Genomic DNA, 22,480 nt, shown 5'->3' on the forward strand with positions numbered 1-22,480 from the left:
GTACAGTAGATGTTCATTTATGGCTGGACTATTCCATCCATAGCTCTCTTCCATCTTCAGTTACATCCTTAGAAAAATAGATTTTTCTTGCATGCCTTTGTATTTCTCAAATAAATAAATTCTTCCATGGTTCTCTAGGGAAGTCAGAGGTAACTACTTGTCAATAGTTTCTTCAGTAAGGCTATGAGAATTTTAAGAGGTGTCTGTGTCATTACCTATAATGTCTCTGGTGGCACAGAATAGAGGCAAAACAAAGTGATTTTTAAGAATACCTGCATTCAAATCCCATTTTTGTCACTTATCAGCAAATAAACCTTTATTAAATTATGTGTTTCCACTTGCTCTAAATGAAGAAAATAATATTCTTTATTGCATGGGATAATCTGTAAGAATTGGATGAATTAATATATGTGAAATTCTTACAAGAATGTCAGATGTGCAGTAAGTGCTCAATACACTAAACTATCATCATCATTATCACTACCATACTCAGCATGATCCATATGTAATCAGTAAGTGTGTACTGTGGAAAAGTGAGAAAGAGAATAAGCAAAAGAGAAAACAAATCACACAATTTGCTAAAATTGTGAAGGTGAATATTTAAATTGTTTCTAGAAAGCTGCTCTAATTTCAAAGCAAGATGCCACTAGCATCAGTTGGTGTTGTGTTACTGAGAAACCACGTAAATAATAAACATATGGACAATAAACACCTTCAAATTATTCCTTTCAAGATTGAATGCTTGGCCAAGGCTAGAAAACAATTCTCAGCTGAAAATTATTACCAGAATTATTTCCTTTGCTGTCTTTGATGAACTCCTAACAGCCTGCTGTAATGTGGAACTGGAGAGTGTCATGTTAAGCAAAATAAGTCAGAGGGAGAAGTACAAGTATTGAATGATCTCATGAGCACATTAGTCTGTGGTATATTGACAGCACTGAACAATGACAAACTCTTGGCCTTCGGTTACAAAACAGATGACTATGCAGGGGGGTGGGTGGTTGAGGGAGGGAAGGAAGAGGTGGAAGAGAGAGTGGGGGAGGGCATTGGGCACTATGAGTTGGTAGGGCACTGCAGCCAAATTGTTATAAAACTGAGGTAGTTACCAAAACTATAGGAAGGAAGGAAGGAAGGAAGGAAGGAAGGAAGGAAGGAAGGAAGGAAGGAAGGAAGGAAGGAAGGAAGGAAGGAAGGAAGGAAAGAAGAGAGGGACGATGGAGGGAAGGTGGGAGTGAGGGAAAAAAGGGAGGAAGGGAGGGTGGGAGGGGGAAGAAGGGAGGAAGGGAGGGAGGGAGGGAAAGAAGGGAGGGAAAAGAGGGAGGGAAGCAAAGGAGGGAGGGGAGGAGGGAAAGGAGGGAGGGAGGGAAAACAATGCTGATATTTCTATTACTGGTGTATAAGTTTCATGCAATGAAATGCATTGGATTTAAGCATACCTATGGATGTAAGCAAACCCTATTAAGGTACTTTATTGGGGGTCTACTTCCATTTTTATGTAGCACTCTGGTTTATATTGAAGGGGTTGTTTGCAAAGATGATTTTATTATTTATACCTTCATTTGTATTTCTCTCTCTCTCTCTCTCCTCTCTCTCTCTCTCTCTCTCTCTCTCTCTCTCTCTCTCTCTCTCTCTCTCTCTCTCTCTCTCTCCTCCCTCTCTCCTTTTGGGCATTATGGTTTGCAATATCATCATCATCCCGCTGATTGTCGATTTTCTTGGGCGGTCTCAGTAATGTCTCCATTCGTCCTAGCCCTGAGATTTTAGAAGCCTCTCTTTACTCGTCCTTCCCAATGGTGCCGCACTGGAGGCTCTTTCAGGGTCAGGAGAATAAGACCTGTCATTGGTACTGGTTTTGGCATATGGCACTGAAAATTTTTCATGATTATCTCTTTATCGGCCCTCAGCACTCAGTTCTCATCCAGAGTGACCATTTTCAACTATTGTTTTCATAGTGGTCCTTTGTGTATCCTAACTGCCCTATGACCCCCACACATTTGTGGCTAGCTTCCAACCATGGACCAGTCCTCCTGGTCCATATTTCTACTGCCATTCGATATTAGTCTCATACTTTTTTTTAAGTCTATACATTTCACAAATGAGTGCAATCATTCTATGTCTGTTCCTCTCCTTCTGACTCCATGCTCGAAATGATAGTTTCCAGAAAATAGCTACAACTCCACACCAATGGGCACTGTCAATGTCCTCCACCACTATCTCAAAGCCCCCTTCATCCCTCTAACTTGACCCCTTGGCAAACTCTTTAAAAATTTAATTATTATGATTTGGGTCATATGTTTAAAATAGTGTTAATGCTTATGATTTTGATGTACACAGTTACCTTACCTCAACCTCAGCAAAGTGCCCAAGGCCCTCCGCCAGTGAGACTCACTTTTAAAGCAGAATATCTAGCAAATACAAATCAAGTCCCCCTATAGATCCCTGTCCAAGATTTATGCTCACATCATATCAAGCAAACATCTTGTTTGGTAATCAATGAACTGACTTTTTTTCTTGAAATGTTAAATTACGAATTACCTGTTGGTGCTCAGGGCTTACTTCTGGCTCTTCTCAGGGTTCAGAGAACTAAATGATGTGTAGGGATCAGACCTGGGTGGGCCATGTACTATGCAAGTGTCTGACACCAAAACCACGTGTGCAACCCCAGTCAGGGATATATCTTCTATCCCCTACACTTTGACTCTTTTTCAAGAGAGCAATACAGATTTACAACTATTAATAATAAAATCTGATATTCAAGAGGCACATATTGGGCATACTGTAAATATCTGACACATAATGATTTAATTCTCACAGTAATGTTAGTGACAAACATACTACTCTTATAAACCCCACTTTAGAGATGAAAAAACAGAGGCACCACCATATTAAGTGGCTTTCCCAAAATTTACAACCAGTAAATAATGAGCTCAGATTTGAATATGGGCAATGTGGTTCCAGAATTTATGATTCTGACTACTCTTTTATATTGCCACTCTGTTTGGTCTCCAGTGCAAATCATAAAGAAAATAACCCCACTCATTAAAAAATATAAATCTGAACACCAGGGATAGCTCAGAGGTATACGCAAGACTGACGGCCAGTACCATACCACAAGCCAAGTTCCATCTTGATGGCACTTATACTGGTGATTACAGTGTTACAGCTAAGTGTGTACTCTCTAGCACACCAAAACCACGTGTGCAACCCCAGTCAGCACCACACCAACATATCAATGAAGTAAATCAGTGAGTGATACTGTCTGAGGGAGCACTAGAATGAGGAGGGGGGCAGGGAGGGCAAAGGTAGTCTCAGGCACAATTGGGAGGTACTTTTAGTTTGTTCATGTAAAGCCCGTAGAATTCCAGGGAGGTGCTGAGTAATTGTGCTTCTGAAAAGGAGGCAATATGCCAAACAAGTTGGGAAACTTTTGAAATAGACTCTTGGCTAGACAGTTATTTGACCATTGTTTGCTTTGTTTGTTTGGGGACCAGCAGTGTTTTGGGCTTACTCTCCTGGCTTTGTGCTTACATATCACTCCTGTGGATGCTCAGGAACCATATATGGTCCCCGGAATTGAACCTGAGTCAGCCACGCACAAAGCAAGCAGCTGACCTCCTTGCCGCTTCTCCAGCTGCCCAGTTACTTGATCTTGAGATCAGGAACCTCAAAGGTGGTAACAATTTTTCTTGCTATTTTAAAGTAATCTGTATAATTACATTATCAGAAGTGGAGCTAAGTGTCCCTGTGTCACTGTATCACTGTCTTCCCGTTGTTCATCGATTTGCTCGAGTGGGCACCAGTAACGTCTCCATTGTGAGACTTCTTGTTACTGTTTTTGGCATATCGAATAAACCACGGGGAGCTTGCCAGGCTCTGCCGTGCAGGTGGGATACTCTTGGTAGCTTGCCGGGCTCTCCGAGAGGGGCGGAGGAATCGAACCCGGGTCGGCCGTGTGCAAGGCAAACGCCTTACCTACTATGCTATCACTCCAGCCCCTAAATATTTATGCTGTTTTCATAATGATAAACTGTAATAGTCAATAATGTCCCTGTCTTAGAGGTAAAGATTCTAATCATAAGTGTTGATCTTTTCAAAGAATGAGTGTGGAATTTTAGCAGAGTGCTTGACATAGAGTCAGGGACCCAGTCTTCATTCCTATAGAACTAGACTTTGGAGCTGGAGAGATGAGTCAACAGGCTGAGTGTATGACTGGCATGTGGGACACCTGAGTTTAACGCACCCCCCACCCCATGCACCTCTGGGAGCAAGCCCTGAGCACAAATCTGAGAGTAGCCTCTGAGTATTACCAGCACAGCCCTCTAACCAAACCCAAAACAAAATAAAAACAAAAATGAAATTCCTCAAAACCCAAGAAATAGATGAAAATTTCTGTTATAACAAAATAATGCAGGGGCTGGAAAGGGTACAATAGGGAGGGCACTTGTCCTGCACGCAACTGACCTGGGTTTGATCCCCAGAATCCCATATGGTTCCCTGAACACCACCAGGAATAATTCCTGAGTACAAAGCCACGAGCAACCCCTGAACATTACTTGGTATGGCCCAAAAATAAACAAATAAGACATAACAAAATAACCCAAGTATTTTTGCAGCAAGAATCCTGACACTTCTATTGAAATGCATCAAAGGCTATGAAATTTTTGAAAATTTTAAAATGTGAATCTGCAAAAACATCAAACCATTCCCAATTTTGCCATTTTGAGACTATATCAAAAAACACTTAAGATTACAATGATATTAAGTAAACACTCAATCTGTAGATAAAACTGGAGTCCCCAAGTGGAACTGGTGGATGATTTCATATGCTGACTGTTTACCCATAGCCACAAATGATCTTAATCAAAGCAGAATGATTTTTTGAATGTTGATTTTTAAAACAGAAGTGTACACAAGTCTGTGATTTTTGAATCTGCTAATGCTCCTTTTTTACTATCGACATCAGAGAGATGCACTCTTTGGCTACAATAAATATAACAAGTGTGCAGACTTGTTAAAAAAGTTATAGGAGCCGTTATTAAAGCTCCACTTCCATTAAGAGTTACAAATGTCTTCCTTCCTTTCAGATCTTAAAGAATGCGTTCTAGAAGCAGCGTCAGGGAGAAGAGCTCGGCTCATGAGCCATTTCCTAGACAAATTAAAGAGCACAGTTCCCAAAGATGTGAAGACAGAAAGCAGACAGCACCCAACAAAGACCCCCACAGGGAGCCAGACGCAATCCTTTCTTGTCCCAAGCCACACAGTGGTAATGGTCACCAACAAGAAGATATTTCAAGAGATGACTTATTGTTTCTTCTCAGCATTCTGGAAGGAGAACTGCAGGTTGGCTGAATTGGAATTCTCTCCAGCAGGCTTCAAGGGAAAGGCTGCTCCTGAATGTCGTGTGTGTGTGTGTGTGTGTGTGTGTGTGTGTGTGTGTGTGTGTAGGGGGGAATGGACACCTGTGGTTCATACTTGTACGGACATGAAAGCAAAATATAAGTACGCATATAAAGAATTCTCTTCTGCCAACTCAAAGAGCAATTAATCACATCTAAGAAGGCTGTCATTATGACATGAGACTGGCATGCACATTGTGAAAGGTCACATCCTTGACCCTTGCTGCTCATGAGCTTCAGTGCGAAGCATGTATGGCTCACAATAGTACCAGATGATTTCTGGGTTGGCTTACATAGCAACGGAGGCTTTTGCCCACATCCTGCCAATGAGTTTCTAGACTTGTCCTGGCACCATGAACTCTGTTAGAAAATGAAAAGCCATTGCTACCTATATGGGAGAATTGTATTTCTTACTCCTGAAAATGCAAATGCCAGTCCATTGAGAGGTATCATAATACCTACATGTCAAACACAATGAAAAAATACAGTTATCCAAGTTGTATAGTGAACCTTTTCTCAAGACTTTATTGTGTAATTGAAGTGTAAAAAGGAGGAAGGAATAATGATTCTGTGACATTTATCAAAGTTGTTATAACTAGATGTTATGTTTATACTTGAAAGGGAAGGGGGGGGAACAGTCAAATATCACTAAAAGGCACTTGCAAGACTGCTGGTGGATAGTTACCTTTCTGAAATGATTTTCATTCTTCCAGGCTCGAGATGAAATTATAACCATTTTAAAGGCTGAAAAAGTGGACCTGGCTTCCTTGGAAGCTCAATATGGGTTTGTCACTCCAAAGAAGGTGCTGGAGGCTCTCCAGAGAGATGCTATTCAAGCAAAATCTGCCCCGTGGCAAGAGGATGTCTATGAAAAACCAATGAATGAGGTGTGTATCCCATCAATGCATGTGCCTGGGAGGTGAAAGAAACTTCCCAGTCAGGCAAGCAGTGGACCGGGTAGAAGAGCGCAGCATTTACAGTCTTTCTTCTTTTTTTTTTTTCTTTTTGGGTCACACCCAATGATGCTCAGGGGTTACTCCTGGCTCTGCAGTCAGGAATTACTCCTGGTGGTGCTCGGGGTGCCATATGGGATGCTGGGAATCGAACCCGGCTCAGCCACGTGCAAGGCAAACACCCTACCCGCTGTCCTATCACTCCAGCCCCTACGGTCTTTCTTTATTCTTCCCAGTTTTATGCTCGCAGACATTTAAAAATTGACTGAAAGCAGACAAATACTACATGTTCTATGAGAAAGAAAAGAAGGTCAGTCAAATCATGAACAGGATGTTCCTTACTAGTTTATCTTTTTTTCCAGTGGGTTTACCCAGTGCTCAGGGGTTAATCCGGGCTCTGTGCTCAGGGGTCACTGCTGATGGTGCTTGGGGGACTGTGTGTGATCCTGGATTAAAATGGCTACATGTAAGGCAAGTACCATAACTGATGTACTATCTCTCTGCTTCTTGTTTTATATCTTGACATCAGACCAAGACCTACCAAATGCAAAATAAACCCTCTCCTCCTCCCCCTAACCACAAACCTGCACTACTTTGGGGAGACTTGAAGATTATTCAGATTATTCAGGCTATAATAAAAACCAGATAAAGTTCAACCACAGAGGTTAGTTTCTTTGAAAACACTAAAGTATTATGTCATAGAAATTTTGAGCATGAATGGAAATGATCTGAAGAATTATCCAAGAGTTTTACAAAGCATATATTTTAGATGAGTACATACGCTCTTTTTCCTTCCAAATTTTAATGACAGCAAAGACCTTTCCCCACCAAATGCCAAAGAACAAATATGGCAAGGATGAGCAGTCCAACAGGGACACCACTATCCCGAGATGTGACACAGCTTGCTTCTTTATTTGCAGACTTCTCTGAAACGTTTTGGCATCCTTATTTTATTCTTCTATTTTCCTTTGAGGCCTCAATGGAAAATTTCATAATTTTTCATTTTTATTGAAAGGAAACAACTCGGAGCCTGAGTTAAGGCTGGAGAGAGTGAAAGCAAATTTTGGACAAATCTCCCCCACATAAGTTCTGGCAAACCTACCTCAGAATTGACCTCTAATATCCTTACTATTCTTGTCTTGGGTGTCTCCTGAGGAGACTACTATCTTGCCAAATTGTGACAGAGTTTGGATATATGGATCTGTTTCTCAGAGGGGTGAGGATGAGACCACCCAAAGTCTGTTGACTTGCGCTTTAATCCAAATTTTAAACAAGAGGAACTGAAGCTGCACTCAAGTCAATAGTGTTAAAACCATATCCTGGCTCCCCTCACGGTGACTGAAAAAGCACTCACTAGACACACATTCCCAGCCCACATAGGCACAGATGAAAATTAATAATCACTGCGAATATCTGAACAAAATGCCATAAATGGTACAACTGCTCGGCACGTTAGTGTGAAATGGAACAGAGTGATCCCAGGCTTATGCTGAAATCAGTCGGAACAAGTTTTAGTTACAAAACAGTTCTACGGCACCTGTGAAAAATTGGAAATACTCCGACTCTCTGCCAAAGCTGGCAATCCAAACTCTGCAAAATGCACCCTGAAAGTACTCAAAATAGGAGTGCTCCTTTACACATCCCTCCTTCTCTGGGGGTTCTTCTCACTTTCCTCCTCTATGGGATTTGTCCACTTTCTTTTAACTTTTGTTTTCCCCTTACAGATTTTACTCTTTTCAGCATGATTCTATCCAATTCTGTGAGTCCCATTATCTCTATCTATCTAATGGACCAGTGGCCTACACTCTTCTTCTGACTAGGACGGAATATGTGAAACGAGGATGCCAGAGAATAAAGAGCACAGGAGAAATTTTATTAAGATTCCCTAGATAAGGCTGGAGAAAAGAGAGGACAATATTCCCATGAAGAACATTTGTGGCAGCAACAGAGATCAGAACAAAGATCTGCAGGCTAAAAATTTATTTTTCTCTTGTTTTGTTCTATTCTTCCTCCTTTTATTTAGCTCATAGTGTTCTTTTTGAAAAATGTAAAACATGCGCACAATGTCTAGGACAAACTAGAGGGGATTTATCTATTTTAAGGAGAACAACTTACAAAAACAAACTCTTCTCACTTACATCACATAGTAGGAAAACTGACTCCAGATAAAAATAAAACTGGTGGAGGCCTGTGAGCTAGGACAAAGGATGGGGCTGGGGCGGTGGACCGGGATAGGGGGTTTGTCAAGAGAGGAAAGCTGAGGCCACTACAGCTTCAATCACCCATTACTGTCTAACTCAGAAGTCATCCTAGTAAAGAGGTAGCCTTAATTCTCATATAGTCCTAATATAGTCTTGTTATTCAAAATAGGATATCAAGGAAAACAGAATACCTTGGACCTTGAATTTATAAAGGCACTGGAGCGATAGCACACTGGGTAAGGTAGGGCATTTGCCTTGCACGTGGCCGACCCGGGTTCGATTCCTCCGCCCCTCTTGGAGAGCCCGGCAAGTTACCGAGAGTATCCCACCTGCACGGCAGAGCCTGGAAAACTACCCGTGGTGAATTCGATATGCCAAAAACAGTAACAACAAGTCTCAAAATGAGACGTTACTGGTGCCTGCTCGAGCAAATTGATGAACAACCGGACCACACTGCTGCAACAGTGCTACAGTGCTACTATAAAAAATATGGAAGTTTTCTGTTGTTGTTACTGTTGTTGTTGATGATGATGATGATGATAATGATGATGATGATGATGATGATGATGATGATGATGATGATGATGATGTGTGTGTGTGTGTGTGTGTGGACCTGTGGTTCATAAGGACCACATTCAGAGGTGTTTGGTGGGCCAGATGATGCCAGGGATAGAACTTTGGGTCTTGTGCATGCAAGTCATGTACCCCTGAACTTCAAGCTATCTCTCTGTCTCAGTGTTATTCTTCAAGCTCATAATTTCTGCAATTGCATACCTTAGGCTTCAAATATCATTTGGTAATCTATACTGTATAAAAATCATTATGGTTCCTGTCTGCAGAGCACCCAGTGTCTGAATGAGAGATAAAACATGATCACAGAAGCATGCAATCACTCTCTTTATACTTCCATGATTAAAAATCACAAATTCCCAGGCGTCTTACGGTGAAGCATCAGGAAAGTCAGACCCAGAGCATGAGCAGGGATTAGTGAGATAGAACATCATCATCCCAGTTCCAGCAACACTGCGGGCTGCATATCATGAAATCACATCACTAAAAAGCACATGAAACATTAGACAAAACAGTGAGGACATTATTAAGTGCACGGGCGGATGGAACTCTCAACTGCATGGAGAAATGAGTTTACATGGAAGCGATTTACATGGAGAAATCCTGAAGCCAGAAACTTAAAGTTTCTGGAAAGCTCCAGAGCTTTTGGCTGCATATGTTTTAAAACTATTCTGCTATCCACAAGTGTCCAGTCCTGGGAATGAGAAGACCTAGTCATTTTGCAATAAAATCTCTGGTCTGTCACCTTTGATAAAATGGAACAGCAGTCAGTAAAACATTTCTGGACTCCTTTCCTATACCAAGATGGCTAGCAATAACTTAACTATGGAAATAATTGTGGAACCAAATGAACTTTCCTCTACTGGAACCTCCCAAATGTTCACAGCCTCTCCAAAACTACCTAAAAAGGGAAGTAGGATGAGGTTTTTTTTTTTTTTTTTTTTTAAAAAAAGGGCAGTCTTATGAGATTACAAGTGAAAATGCATCATCAATGCACATTTTACAAAATGCTGTGTACTGGGGATCTTGAATGGAATTTCAGGGCACAGAGGGCTTCAGGAAAAACAGTTTTATTAAGTGTACCAGCACAGGTTTAGCAGGATTCACATCCAAAGTATCGAGCTCCAAATGAGAACTCATTTCTCTTTTTATATCTGAGGCAAACAGGCTGACACATGCGGAGGTGAGAACAAAGTTAACGTTACTCTAATACTTCACAGGTGGGTAGACACCTGCTCCTACGGGTGGCCATGATCTCTTTGGGGATCATGATCTCCTCACTCCTGGGCTCAGCTGAAGTTTCTCATGCATGGGGGTGAGCTTAGCATTTCTCAAAGAGAACAGGAAAAGGAGGAAACTGTCTCTCGACGTGGCTGGGTCGGCATGAGTCTCTGCAGTTCAACCCAAGTCCCTGCAGCTTCCTGCCACAATCTGACGAAGGAAACACACTGCTGGGATTGGGGTATGGCCCTGGAAGATACTGTGAGATGAAGAACCCGAAACATCAAGCCGTGGGAAACCCACCTCCTCCTGTTCTGCATATGTGTATGCATGTGCTTTTTCCAAATGCAGGACTGACCGTGTCTTTGATGAGATAGTAAAGGGCATCAAATATTGAAGAGAGAGAGAGAGAGAGAGAGAGAGAGAGAGAGAGAGAGAGAGAGAGAGAGAGAGAGAGAGAGAGAGAGAGAGAGATACATAAAGGGCTAAAGACTGGAAGAAGACAAAAAGGGCTGGAGGGGCTGCAGAGTGACCGACCAAGTTCGATCCCCAAGTACCACCTGTGATCCCTTGAGCCTGATCCCCGACCAAAGAGGCAGGAGTAAGCCCCAAGGATTGCTGGGTATGGGCCAAAAAGGGGATCGTGTGTGTGTGTGTGTGTGTGTGTGTGTGTGTGTGTGAAGGGGGCTAAGAATGCAAAAGAAACATGAGAACTGGTATTCAGCAAGAAAGATGCCATTTGAAAGGGCTGGAGGATAGAACAGGGAAGGAACCATGTGTATGGTGGAGGGATGTGTTCAACTAGGAGGGAGAGGTGTGTTGAAAGGCGGTAAAGCGTTATGTAGGAAACGGTATCAGCAATAGTACTATAAAACATAGTGCAAAGCACATAAAGAGCTTCTCACAGAAGCAGACTGGTAGTTGGGAGGAAATTCAGGGTGGAGGGAGCACTCGTAGAGGGAAGTGGACACTGGTGAAGGGATGGGTGCTGGAACATTGTATGCCTTCTGAAAAACCCAACCATGAATAACTTTGTAATTTCATGGTGACTAAATTTTAGAAAATGCAGAAATATATGGGAGAATTAAGCAGAGTGGAAGTGAAAGAAAAATTAGGGTGTTTGCCTTGCATGAGGCTGACCCGGGTTCAGTTCCTCCGCCCCTTTCAGAGAGCCTGGCAAGCTACTGAGAGTATCTCACCCGCACGTCAGGGTCTGGCAAGCTACCCATGGAGTATTCAATATGCCAGAAACAGTAACAACAAGTCTCACAATGGAGATGTTACTGGTGCCCGCTCGAGCAAATCAATGGGCAACGGGATGACAGTGACAGTGACGCTTGCTGAATCTATTTAATAGGAAATAAGAAAATAAGGATGTGCCCAAGTCTAATAATTAAAATAATATGGGGTGGGGCTGGAGAGATCATACAGCAGATGCTGCTGACCTGGATTCAATCCTGGCATATCATTATGGTCCAACTGCCGGGTGTGATCTCTGAGTGCAGAGCCAGAGTAGACTCTGAGCACTGCCAGATATTGCACCCCCTGTTCCCACCCCAATCCTCCAAAACACCACTGGGGATGGGCCAGAGAGACAATACAGCAGGTAAGGCACTTGTCTTGCGCACGGTGGCAACTGGGACTGATCTCTGGCATGATATATGGTACCCTGAGCCCTGCCAAGAGTGATTCCTGAATGCAGAGCCAGTTGTCAGCCCTGATCAGTGCCAGATATGGCCCCAAGTGCAAACAAAAATGCATGAACTTCAAACAGGTGCCTTAAGGGCAGAGGAAAGATGCTGCTGAGGTATAAGAGTCATATGAGGCATCAGGTAAACTTGGCAAACCACCCCGAATGTTACCCACTCTGGGGTGGAAAGGTAGACTGGAGGCAGCGATTTGTGGCTTGGTAGAGGATCAAAATGAGGAGAGATGACTATCACTGTTCAGAATGACAATGAAGACACACAAGGACTTTCAGAGGGTCTAAAACTGCTCTACAGTGTAAAGAAATCATGTCCCCTCCCCCTTCCCCTCCCCCCTCCTCAACCTCTGCCCTGAATCTAAGATACCAAAGCAATGAGATGATGGAAGTCTATTTTAGGACTTCAGTATTATAATCAAAAGTACGCAGGGTTCAGAAAAGTGAAGGAAGAACGGCATTTTGTGAATAGCGTATCTATTACTTGTATATGCATAGGATAAATTCTTTGTCTTCTATATTAATTTGATCTCTATCCATATATTCATGGTAATACAAAAAAAAGGACAATCTTCTAAATGCTGATGATAAAGGAGAAAGAAAAAGAAAATCACAGTGCAAAGATTCAACTCAAAAAATGAGGGTGGTCTGTGATTCAGAAGATAATAAAACAAAGGTCATTATTTTTTTCTAAACACATATTAAGTAACTGAAAGCAAAAAGATAGAAAGATCCTTGATTCTTTACACACTCTGGTCAGAGAAGAACCTCCAGGGATCTAACGTAAGGGAACACACTGTACTTTGTCCTGGGTAAGGATTTCAGTTGTGTTAGGAAATAGAGTCAGGACACGGGACTTCAAAGAGGCTGGATTAATGAGCAGAAGTGACTGCACAGCTAACATTATAAGGCATCTTTCAATTTTTTTTTGTCCCTAACACTCTCTGAAATGATCAAGAAATTTCATCTTTTCTTTTTCTAGCTTGATCTGGTTTGCAAGTGGGATAGATGGAAATAAAAAAAAAATTGGTACATATAGTCTCCAAACACTTCATGATATACCCCCCCCCCCATCCAAAACTGTCCCTAATGGTGTCACGTGCAGGTATCTTATCTTCCTGGTCAGGGTGGAGGTACCAAGACTTCAGATTATCGTGTATTCCTCAAGGAACCCGTCACAGTGCTACGTATATGCAGCCCAGCAGTTAACACGTAGCTGTAGCCTTGAAAAACTGTGGTATTAGAACTGATTGTAGAAATAAAATCCAACCACTTAATTTATAAAGGAAATGCCTGAAGTATAAAATACTGAAGTGGCTGACCAAGCTCAGGCACATATGGGTGGAAAATACACATAGTTCAGGAAGGACCAGGGCCCTCGTTTGATTGATCAGAAATGAGAAGAGAGTGAATTGAGAATGACTGGCGCATTTTCCAAAAGGTATTCTTTCTGATTACAGAGAAACAAAAGTGCCCCCAAATTTCAATTATCCACTGAAATCACTCTACAATTAGTGACTCTTTGGGAGCTTTCCCTTTGCAAGGTAACAACTGATTGTTTCCCATCACTGTTCAGGTTTTAGAATCACTGCTGCTGAGCTGAGAGATAAAGCACAGGCCTGGCACAAGAGAGGGTCCAAGCTCAATCCTTGGCAACACAGGCTGCCCCGCCTTCTCCTGCCACCTCTCCATCACCCGGGTGGCCCTGGACCCCTGACAACCACGGAAGAGGCTCTCCCCACACCAATAAATTGTTTTACATTAAATTTTACTGCTGCTGACAAGCATGAGTTTCTCTGTAGTTGCACCAAAAAGCAAACAATAAATTCAAGATATTTTTCAAGGATAAATATGACAAATGGAGAATATGACAAACGGAGAGCTTAGGAAATTAGGCATGTTACTGATAAGACAAAACAAGAGTGATCAGAAAAAGCTACAAAGAACAGGGTGAGTTTTGTGTAGAAAAGGAGAACGAAGGTCTGGTGGGTGGAGAGACAGGATAGCAGAAAGGCCATTTGCAGATTCAATCCTAGTAACCCATGCAGTCCCCAAAGTCCCCACAGGAATGATCCCTGAGCACAGAGCCAGAGCCAGCAGGGAACCCTGAGCACCACCAAGCACACCCTCCGCCCACACACACACCCAAGCAAAACAGAACAAAAAAGCCGGGAAGGTCCCAAGAGGAATAGGGCTGAATGTCAAAGGCCATCCGGTGAAAGACCATTTTAGCTCAGAAGAGGGGAGGAGCATAAATCTGCAAATGAAGACCAGGTTGTCACTGCAGAGAGTAGGATGGAGGCCATAAGGGCGAAGTAACAGAGACCATTAAGAAAGTCCTGGAACTAAGGAAGGGAAACAAGCCTTCCCTACTTCCTGCCCAGAGACCCATCAAGCAAACAACTAACTAGAGAGAGGAAAGAAAGAACAATGGAAAACAACAGTGGATTAAATAAGATTTGGGTTTTCTCTCTCTGGGCCCATGCCCATATAGTTATAAAAAAGTGATCAAGTATAAATTTTTTTTAATTCAAGCCTCCTTCAGCTTTTCATTTATAGTTTATTACATACCTGTGGTAATTACTAACCTATTAATTTGGACAAAATATGTGAAAAATTAAATGTTTTTCTAAGTCAACTGCCAATTTATTTAAATAATTTTTTTTTTTTTTTATTGAATTGGGCTGGAGTGATAGCACAGCGGGTAGGGCATTTGCCTTGCATGCAGCCAACCTGGGTTCGATTCCTCCGCCCCTCTCGGCGAGCCCAGCAAGCTACCGAGAGTATCCCACTCACACGGCAGAGCCTAGCAAGCTACCTGTGGCATATTCGATATGCCAAAAACAGTAACAACAAGTCTCACAATGGAGATGTTACTGGTGCCCGCTCAAGCAAATCAATGAACAATGGGATGACAGTGCTCCAGTGCTACAGCGCTATATTGAATCACCATGAGAGTTACAAGTTTTCATGTTTGGGTTACAATCACACAATGATCAAACACCCATCCCTCCACCAGTGCACATTCCCACCACCAATATCCCTGGTATGCACCCCCCCACACACACTTTCCACCTTCCACCTGCCTCCATGGTAGACAATATTTACCCATACACTCTCTCTACTTTTGGGCATTATGGCTTGCAATACAGATTCTGAGAGTTTGTCATGTTTGGTCCATTATCTATTTTCAGCACACATCTTCCATCCTGACCGATTCCTCCATCCATCATTTTCTTAGTGATCCTTTCTCTATTCCAGCTGCCTTCTTCCCTTAGGGCCACACCTAGTGGTGCTCAAGGACCACCACTGTACACTCAAGGATCACCAGTTCAGGAGATGCTATGGGGTGCTAGGGATTGAAATAGGGTGAAATAAAGCAAAGGACCTACCACTGCACTATCTTTCTCGTTCCAATTAGCAATTTTTAAAATTAAGACTTATTCTGTCACTACATCACTCTCAAATTTAAAAAGTGGTTGATTTGAATTTCTTTTACTACTGGAGGACTTGAAATCCAGGAAATGAACTTCCAATTTCCCTCTCAGCAAACGATCACTCATTAACTGTCACTACCAACAAGCAACACAAAAGAGCAGGGGCTGCTCAACTGTGTGGCTTTGTCAAAGCACTTTTCATTTCCACCAAAGCACTGACTGCATTTGTTGAAACAGGCAATAACTGTGCTATTATAAAATTTTTTTAAGTGTGTAAAATCACCTTGCTCACGTAGCCACAACCATGCTCAAGGCCCCTCTCCACATGTTCAAAAGAGCCTCACACATGAAGGAACTGGCAGAGGAACCCAGGTATGTGGGACCCGGGGCTGAGACCTCCAAGCCTGCTCGGATCAGGACTGGGCCTCTTACACCCAGATTCCCCATTTTCCAGTAAGTAGGTGGTCACACCCAGAGACCGCCCCCGGCGCTGTGTAATCCCACCAATGGCCAAGATCCAGAGACTATAAAACCAAGCTACCGGAAGCGTGTGGCCGAGGCATCTTATAGCCTAGTTCTTCCTCTGGGAGAACCTGGCAAGCTGCGGAAAGTTTCCTGCCAGCATGGGAGAGCCTCAAAAACTCCCCATGGTGTATTCATATGCCAAAACCAGTAACAATGCTGGGTCTCATTTCCCTGACCCTGAAAGAGCCTCCAATGCGGCACCATTGGAAAGAACGAGTAAAGAGAGGCTTCTAAAATCCCAGGGCTAGGACGAATGGAGATGCTACTGAGACCACTGGAGAAATTTGACAATCAACAGGATGATGATGATGATGATGATGATGATGATGATGTTAAATCACCTTTATAAACCACACTAGATAAACTCAACAATCAGCCTAAATATTTAGAGACTTCTGAAATTAGTTGGGTTTCAGATGTGGGGATACCTTTGTTATGCTCTTTTTATGAAATGGCTTGGCCGTTGTATGCCTTAGATTCTTTGTCAAGTAAATCTTTTTAAAAGCACACCATATATATGTATATATATATATATATTTACATACATATATTCTGTTCTTTTATAAGAGAAACATAAATAGGACATGGAAACCAGGAAGGATTTGGCACTTACATTTGGTCATAGCCACACTGCATATCCAATCTGAACTGATTATTAAGATTAAACACACACGCACACAAACACAAACACACACACACACCTTGATGCATAATATAGTGAAACAGACCACAGACTCGAGTCAAGAAGCATATACGTGTGAGCAATATAAGGAGGGCTGGGGCAGGAGAAATCTCTAAGATAGCTCACCTCAGGCAGAATCAAACATTGTACAGGGATTCCCTCCCTTACCGTCATTCCTCTTTTATGGTTTTATGGTTTCTGTGGAGAGAAAATGTCAGCAAAGAGGTATGTGGAAATTGGTTTGATACCTCCACAAGCACCAATTATTCACTCTAGGAAAATTGTAAGGACAGTTAAAAATATTACATCAAAAATATTACATTTGTGTTGAATTGCATCAAAAAGTTCTCCATCAGGAAAAGAAGTAATATAGGCTAAATAAGGTCTAAAATCCACTGCTGACTTAATTAAAAAAAAAAAAAAGAACACCTGTACATGTTTAACTGAGTAAAAGTCGCAGCACTATGAATAATTTTTATCATGTGAATTTTACTTAATATAACATTACCACATGTTCTTCTGTAGTTGGACAAAGTCATGAGAAGATACAAGGAATCTTACAAACGAATCCTGGACCAGCTTTTAATGGCAGAAAATTCTCACAGACAAACCATAGTGGAGTTGGAGGAAGAAAGGAGAAAACACAAAGAATACATGGAGAAGAATGATGCGTTCATAAGTGTACTAGAGCAGGAATATGAAAGGTAAGACTGTTTTAGACAATATGTTACTTATTTTGCATACTCTTACTAACTCCTCATTATGGACTAATAGGAATACAGTGACACAAGGACAAACAGAACAGAGTCTCTGTTCACCAAAATCTTATCGTGAGGAAAATGGGACATTTAAAGACTATTAGCACAATGCAAAAATAACAAAGTGTGATAAGGACCATGGAAACAATCTAGCTGGGCACCCAACTCTTCATGAGAAAGCTTTGTGAAAGGCAACAAAAGAGAAAATGAATGGAGGTCTAGTCCCTATGCACAAAGGTAAGGAAATTATAGCTAAGGCAGGGACAGAAACAAGCCTCATAGGATGGAGGTAAGAAAGCAGTATGTACATGTAAGGAACCCAACCTTTTCTGGTGGTTGCAAAACTAGGTGTGAATGAATAATGAGAAAAGCAAAGACGAGCTACAAGTAGCTGGATTTTATACTGTTGGCAAGAAGCAACAAATGACAAACATCAAGAAGCAAGAAGAGGAAACTCTCTGTCTCTCTGTCTCTGTCTCTCTCAACTTTTTGGCAATAACCAGCAGTGCTCAGAACTTACTGGCTCTGCACTTACTGGTCACTCCTACAGGGATCTCAAACCATAGAGGATGCTGGGAATTGAACCCAGGTCAGCCACTCAAATGCCATATATCCTCTACTATCTCTCCAGACCCTAAGTATGCTTTATTAAAGAATCATGACGCAGGCCAGAAAGAAAGTACAGAGGTGAGGGTGCATACCTTGCATGCAGACAATGCAAGTTTGATCCCCAGCACCACCCGGTCCTCCAAGCATTGCTGTCACAGCTCTGGGGGATGCGAGCAGCCCTATGACCCTTTGGTTCATCACACTGAACCGCAGAGAGTCTCTAGTGCCTTCTAGAAGCCTCTGAGACTGTCTCTTGACTACCACTCCCTGAGTGGTCTCTAGACCCCCCTCAACCCACCAAAAAAATAAAAATAAAAGAATCAACAAGCCAACATAGAAGAAACACATCACATGGTTTATATTCAATGATTCCAATGACTATGGGATAAGAAAACTTGGAATTGAAATAAGAAAAAATATTGCTGTGTGGTTAATATTAACCAGTTGAGATTGCATAGTTGGTCAGTTTGTAAAGTGAATGAACAAGGAAAACAAAAAGCTCTTATTATGCCTTAGTGATTACTTACCAAGGAACAAAATAATAAGAATGGGAACGGCATTTTGTTGTTGCAGGATTTGGGTATGAAAGGATAATTTAAAAGGAGGTGGTCCTATTTTAGTCATGTTGATATAAGATATTTCCTTGTATTTTCCAAGATCCAGTGGAAAAAAGGCTATATCTGAAGACAACTCACAGTTGGAAAAATAGGTCTGTAAAAGAGTAGGTTGGGAATATGGATTTGCAGTTAGTGTTAACTGAACCTTTGGGTATTGGTATGGTAAGGAGAAAAAAATTTAAGATGATGATGATGATGATCATCATCATCATCCTGTTGGTCATCAAATTTCTCAAGCTGTCTCAGTAACGTCTCTATTGGTCCTAGGCCTGAGATTTTAGAAGCCTCTCTTTTGAGATAATAATTTACAAAAAAAAATAATGTTTGGCAGTTTTCTAGAGTTAAAGGCAGAATGGTAGAGAGGTTGAAAGAACCAGAAGAGAAAGGAAAAAAAGAAACCAAACAAGAAGAGAACTTCAAGCAATATAGAGCAGTCAAATAGCACCAAATAATTCAGAAAAGAATGAGAAATTGTCCCAAAATTTGGCAACAAAAGACAGTGGAGAATGTAATGAGCCCTTTTCAAAAAAAAAAAGTGCTGGCAGAAGCCAAATCATAACACTTTGAAGATTAAATAAGAAATGAGAACAAAGAAGCTTAAAATGTGAACTCACAAAATGAGAAATTTCGCTAAAGGAAAGGAGAGATGCACTGGTAAATATTTTATAACTATATGCATAGTAGCTTATTTGGCTCTACTTTAATCCTCTGTTCTAAACAAAAGTATGCATATCCATATTAAATGAAAGAACAATTAGCCCTCTATATCAATAGTGCAAAAAATAGAAAATAACCAATTATGGCAATGTTCAAGTCTTAACGAATCTTCATACCAATTCTGTTATCCCATTCCTACTCTTTTTATAGAATTAATGATGTTATATTCCAACAAATGCAAAAAAATTTATTTTTGATTTTCCTTTTTCTAAAATACTAGTAGTTTCAACAGCTTTATGTAATTGCTTACAATTTGCATTTTATCTAGGTTACGAACAGGATATAACAGTGTCATTTCTTTTCTTTTCTTTTTTTTTTTTTTTTTTGCTTTTTGGGCCACACCTGGCAATGCACAGGGGTTACTCCTGGCTCTGCACTCAGGAATTACCCCTGGCCGTGCTCAGGGGACCATATGGGATGCTGGGATTTGAACCCGGGTCGGCCGTGTGCAAGGCAAACGCCCTACCCGCTGTGCTATCTCTCCAGCCCCAGTGTCATTTCTTTTCACTGCACCTCATACTATACTCTGACAGAAAATCCATGTTCCTCATGCAGCAAAAAAATCCAGTTTTTTTGCTCCACACTCATAATGATGTTTTCTACTCACTACAGAGATGAGGATCTAGTTACTCTGCCCTTCATGGACTTGAAAATATCTTCCAAGGAAAATTAAAGGGACACAAGAAGCCTGGCACCCAAGGAAAATTTGACTCAGCTATTGCAGTATAAGATTTGTTATTCAATGAGTCAATGTTATATAAAATACTATTTTGAAAACCAATGGCTTGGCACCCACAGCCACATTTTGGCCTTCACACTTTCTTGGCACTCCTTTGTGGAACAGACACTTCCTTTCATCTCTCATTACTGAACCATGGTGAGTGCTCCCTACCACAGAACAGAGGATTGGACTATCCCTGATCAAGACATGTGCCACACAAACAATGATGCAAGATGACACAGATTTAAGGTGGTAATGTAGAAGTCTGATGGTGGCACAGTTTCATAGTCACTGCTACTCTCCTGCTTCTCTGAAGGAAGTCTGAGGGTTATCCGCAAGTAACAATGCAATGTCAAGAGGCAGATGATAAGAATTAAACAAAAGAGAGTTAAGGATAATGAAATGTACATTGGGAACAAGAGATCAACTGGGGCAAAGGCATAGATTTGAGGAAAAGAAAAACAGTGGGGGCTGGAATGATAGCAGAGGGGGTAGGGTGTTTGCCTTGCACATGGCCAACCTGGGTTTGATTCCCAACATCACATATGGTCCCCTGAGCACCGCCAGGAGTAATTCCTGAGTGCAAGGCCAGGAGTAACCCCTGTGCATCGCCAGGTGTGACCCAAAATGAAAAAAAAAAAAAAAACCAGTGTAATGTATGTAAATTGTACACCATAGAATTGCTACATTAAGAATGATATTTCTGCATATATCCAAGGGGGTTAAGAGAAAGAACTTGAATGAAAGTATTTTTCAGTCTTGGGGGACAGAAGATATTTTTACCCTGGAGAATAATGAAAGAGAACAACCCCTTACCAAAATATAGGGAAAAGTGATGAATACTCCCATTCCCGGTTCAGTCATTCTAGGGATCCGAGAATAGTCACCCTTTTCTCTTTGCCAAAGAACAGCTTCCAGATTGGAACTCTTTGAGTATGAGAATGTTAATCCTATTTATTCTCAACATGGTACAGACCATGCTTCTGCTCTGCCTGTACACATCATGACTCCCTTAACTTGGCATTATTGGGGCCTGGGTCCTCCTGGATCCTCTCGCTTAGGTAAAAGACTTGCAACCTGACACTGTACATCAAAGAATTAAATAAACACCATTAATCTAAGTAGGAAGTGGAGGAAACAAATAATTTTAGGGCAACATACAAAGAAGAAGTGCTTCTTTAACAGGATGGAAATATTATTCGTGTCTCATTCTCAGACAACACACATTTACTTAGTCCTTCCAACTTTACTGAATACTTCTTCTCACATACAAAACTACTTCCCCCTCATAAAAGTTTGTAAGTTTGTAAGAAGGAATTTACGTCCTTTATCAAAGTACTGTAAACCACTTCTCAATCAGTGACTCCAAAAGTACAGATAATATTACAACCTCCATAAGAGGAGTTTGGGAAGGATAACTATGAAATATTATCTAACTGAAACTCTAATAAAAATCACTGCACATTTAGCACAGCACTTACAGATGTTAGATAATATCTACTTGATAAAAAATTAACAAAAATTTTTATTATTTTATGTGGGTGAGGTAGTTAATGGCCCCTGAGAGGGTATAATAAAGGATTTCTAATTAAGGCGCTATTTCCATGTTTTCTTCAGAGAATGCATTTTTCATGTGGAAAAACCTAAAGGCGACTGATGTCACAGACTGAATGTAGGCCAAAATGTTTGCCAAGTGATGTACCTATCATAATCAGTAAACAACTGGCTTTCCCATTGAGGGAGTGTGGGAGACCCTGCTCCAAAGCATGTCAATTCAAGGCTTATTTCACTATAATCTGTGTGGTTTGATCTGCCTATAATGTCATATAATATCCAGTGTTCATGATAGATTTCTGTTCACTGACCAAGTCCAATGCATGGATATATGTGTCACTGATGACCTGAGTTATGTACCTGGCAAAACTACAAATGCAATCCATGTGACATTTTTATACAAAAAGACTGCCAGTAATTTCTGGCCTTTCTGGACAACTTCACAAAAAAGCCAAAGCAAAAATCACTTTTAGACAGTGTGATTCTGCAAAATTTTCCCATAAATGAAACATGAATTTTGTTTTTACTGAGAAAAAAAAAGTTTGTATCATAGCTGTTTTTTCTTTTTCTAATTGAATACGGAAAAGGGCTATGGAAAAAAAAAAGTTGCCTTTTCCCTGAGCTATACTTTCTTTTTTAGAAAACTATCGATACCAAATATACATGGTACTACATTTTTGGCCTTGAAATAACCTCTAAAGTGGAAAACAAAAACTGTTATGTCAACTGCACAGAAATATGGCTAAGCCAGGGGCTTTTAGAAAACATTAAATGCATTTTCGTAGTTTCTTGGCCAGTATATTAGCACTGATATTTC

At 41.2% G+C, this 22,480-nt stretch overlaps 1 protein-coding gene across 2 annotated transcripts in view; it reads right to left on the reverse strand.

Annotated features, from left to right (window-relative positions):
- CMSS1 (cms1 ribosomal small subunit homolog) overlaps positions 1–22,480 on the reverse strand; it is a 404,473-nt gene that overhangs the window by 263,836 nt on the left and 118,157 nt on the right. The gene's annotated exons all lie outside the window — the stretch shown is intronic.

The sequence above is a fragment of the Sorex araneus genome, chromosome 2 (assembly GCF_027595985.1).
Source record: "Sorex araneus isolate mSorAra2 chromosome 2, mSorAra2.pri, whole genome shotgun sequence".
In the NCBI taxonomy this organism is placed as follows: Eukaryota; Metazoa; Chordata; class Mammalia; order Eulipotyphla; family Soricidae; genus Sorex; species Sorex araneus.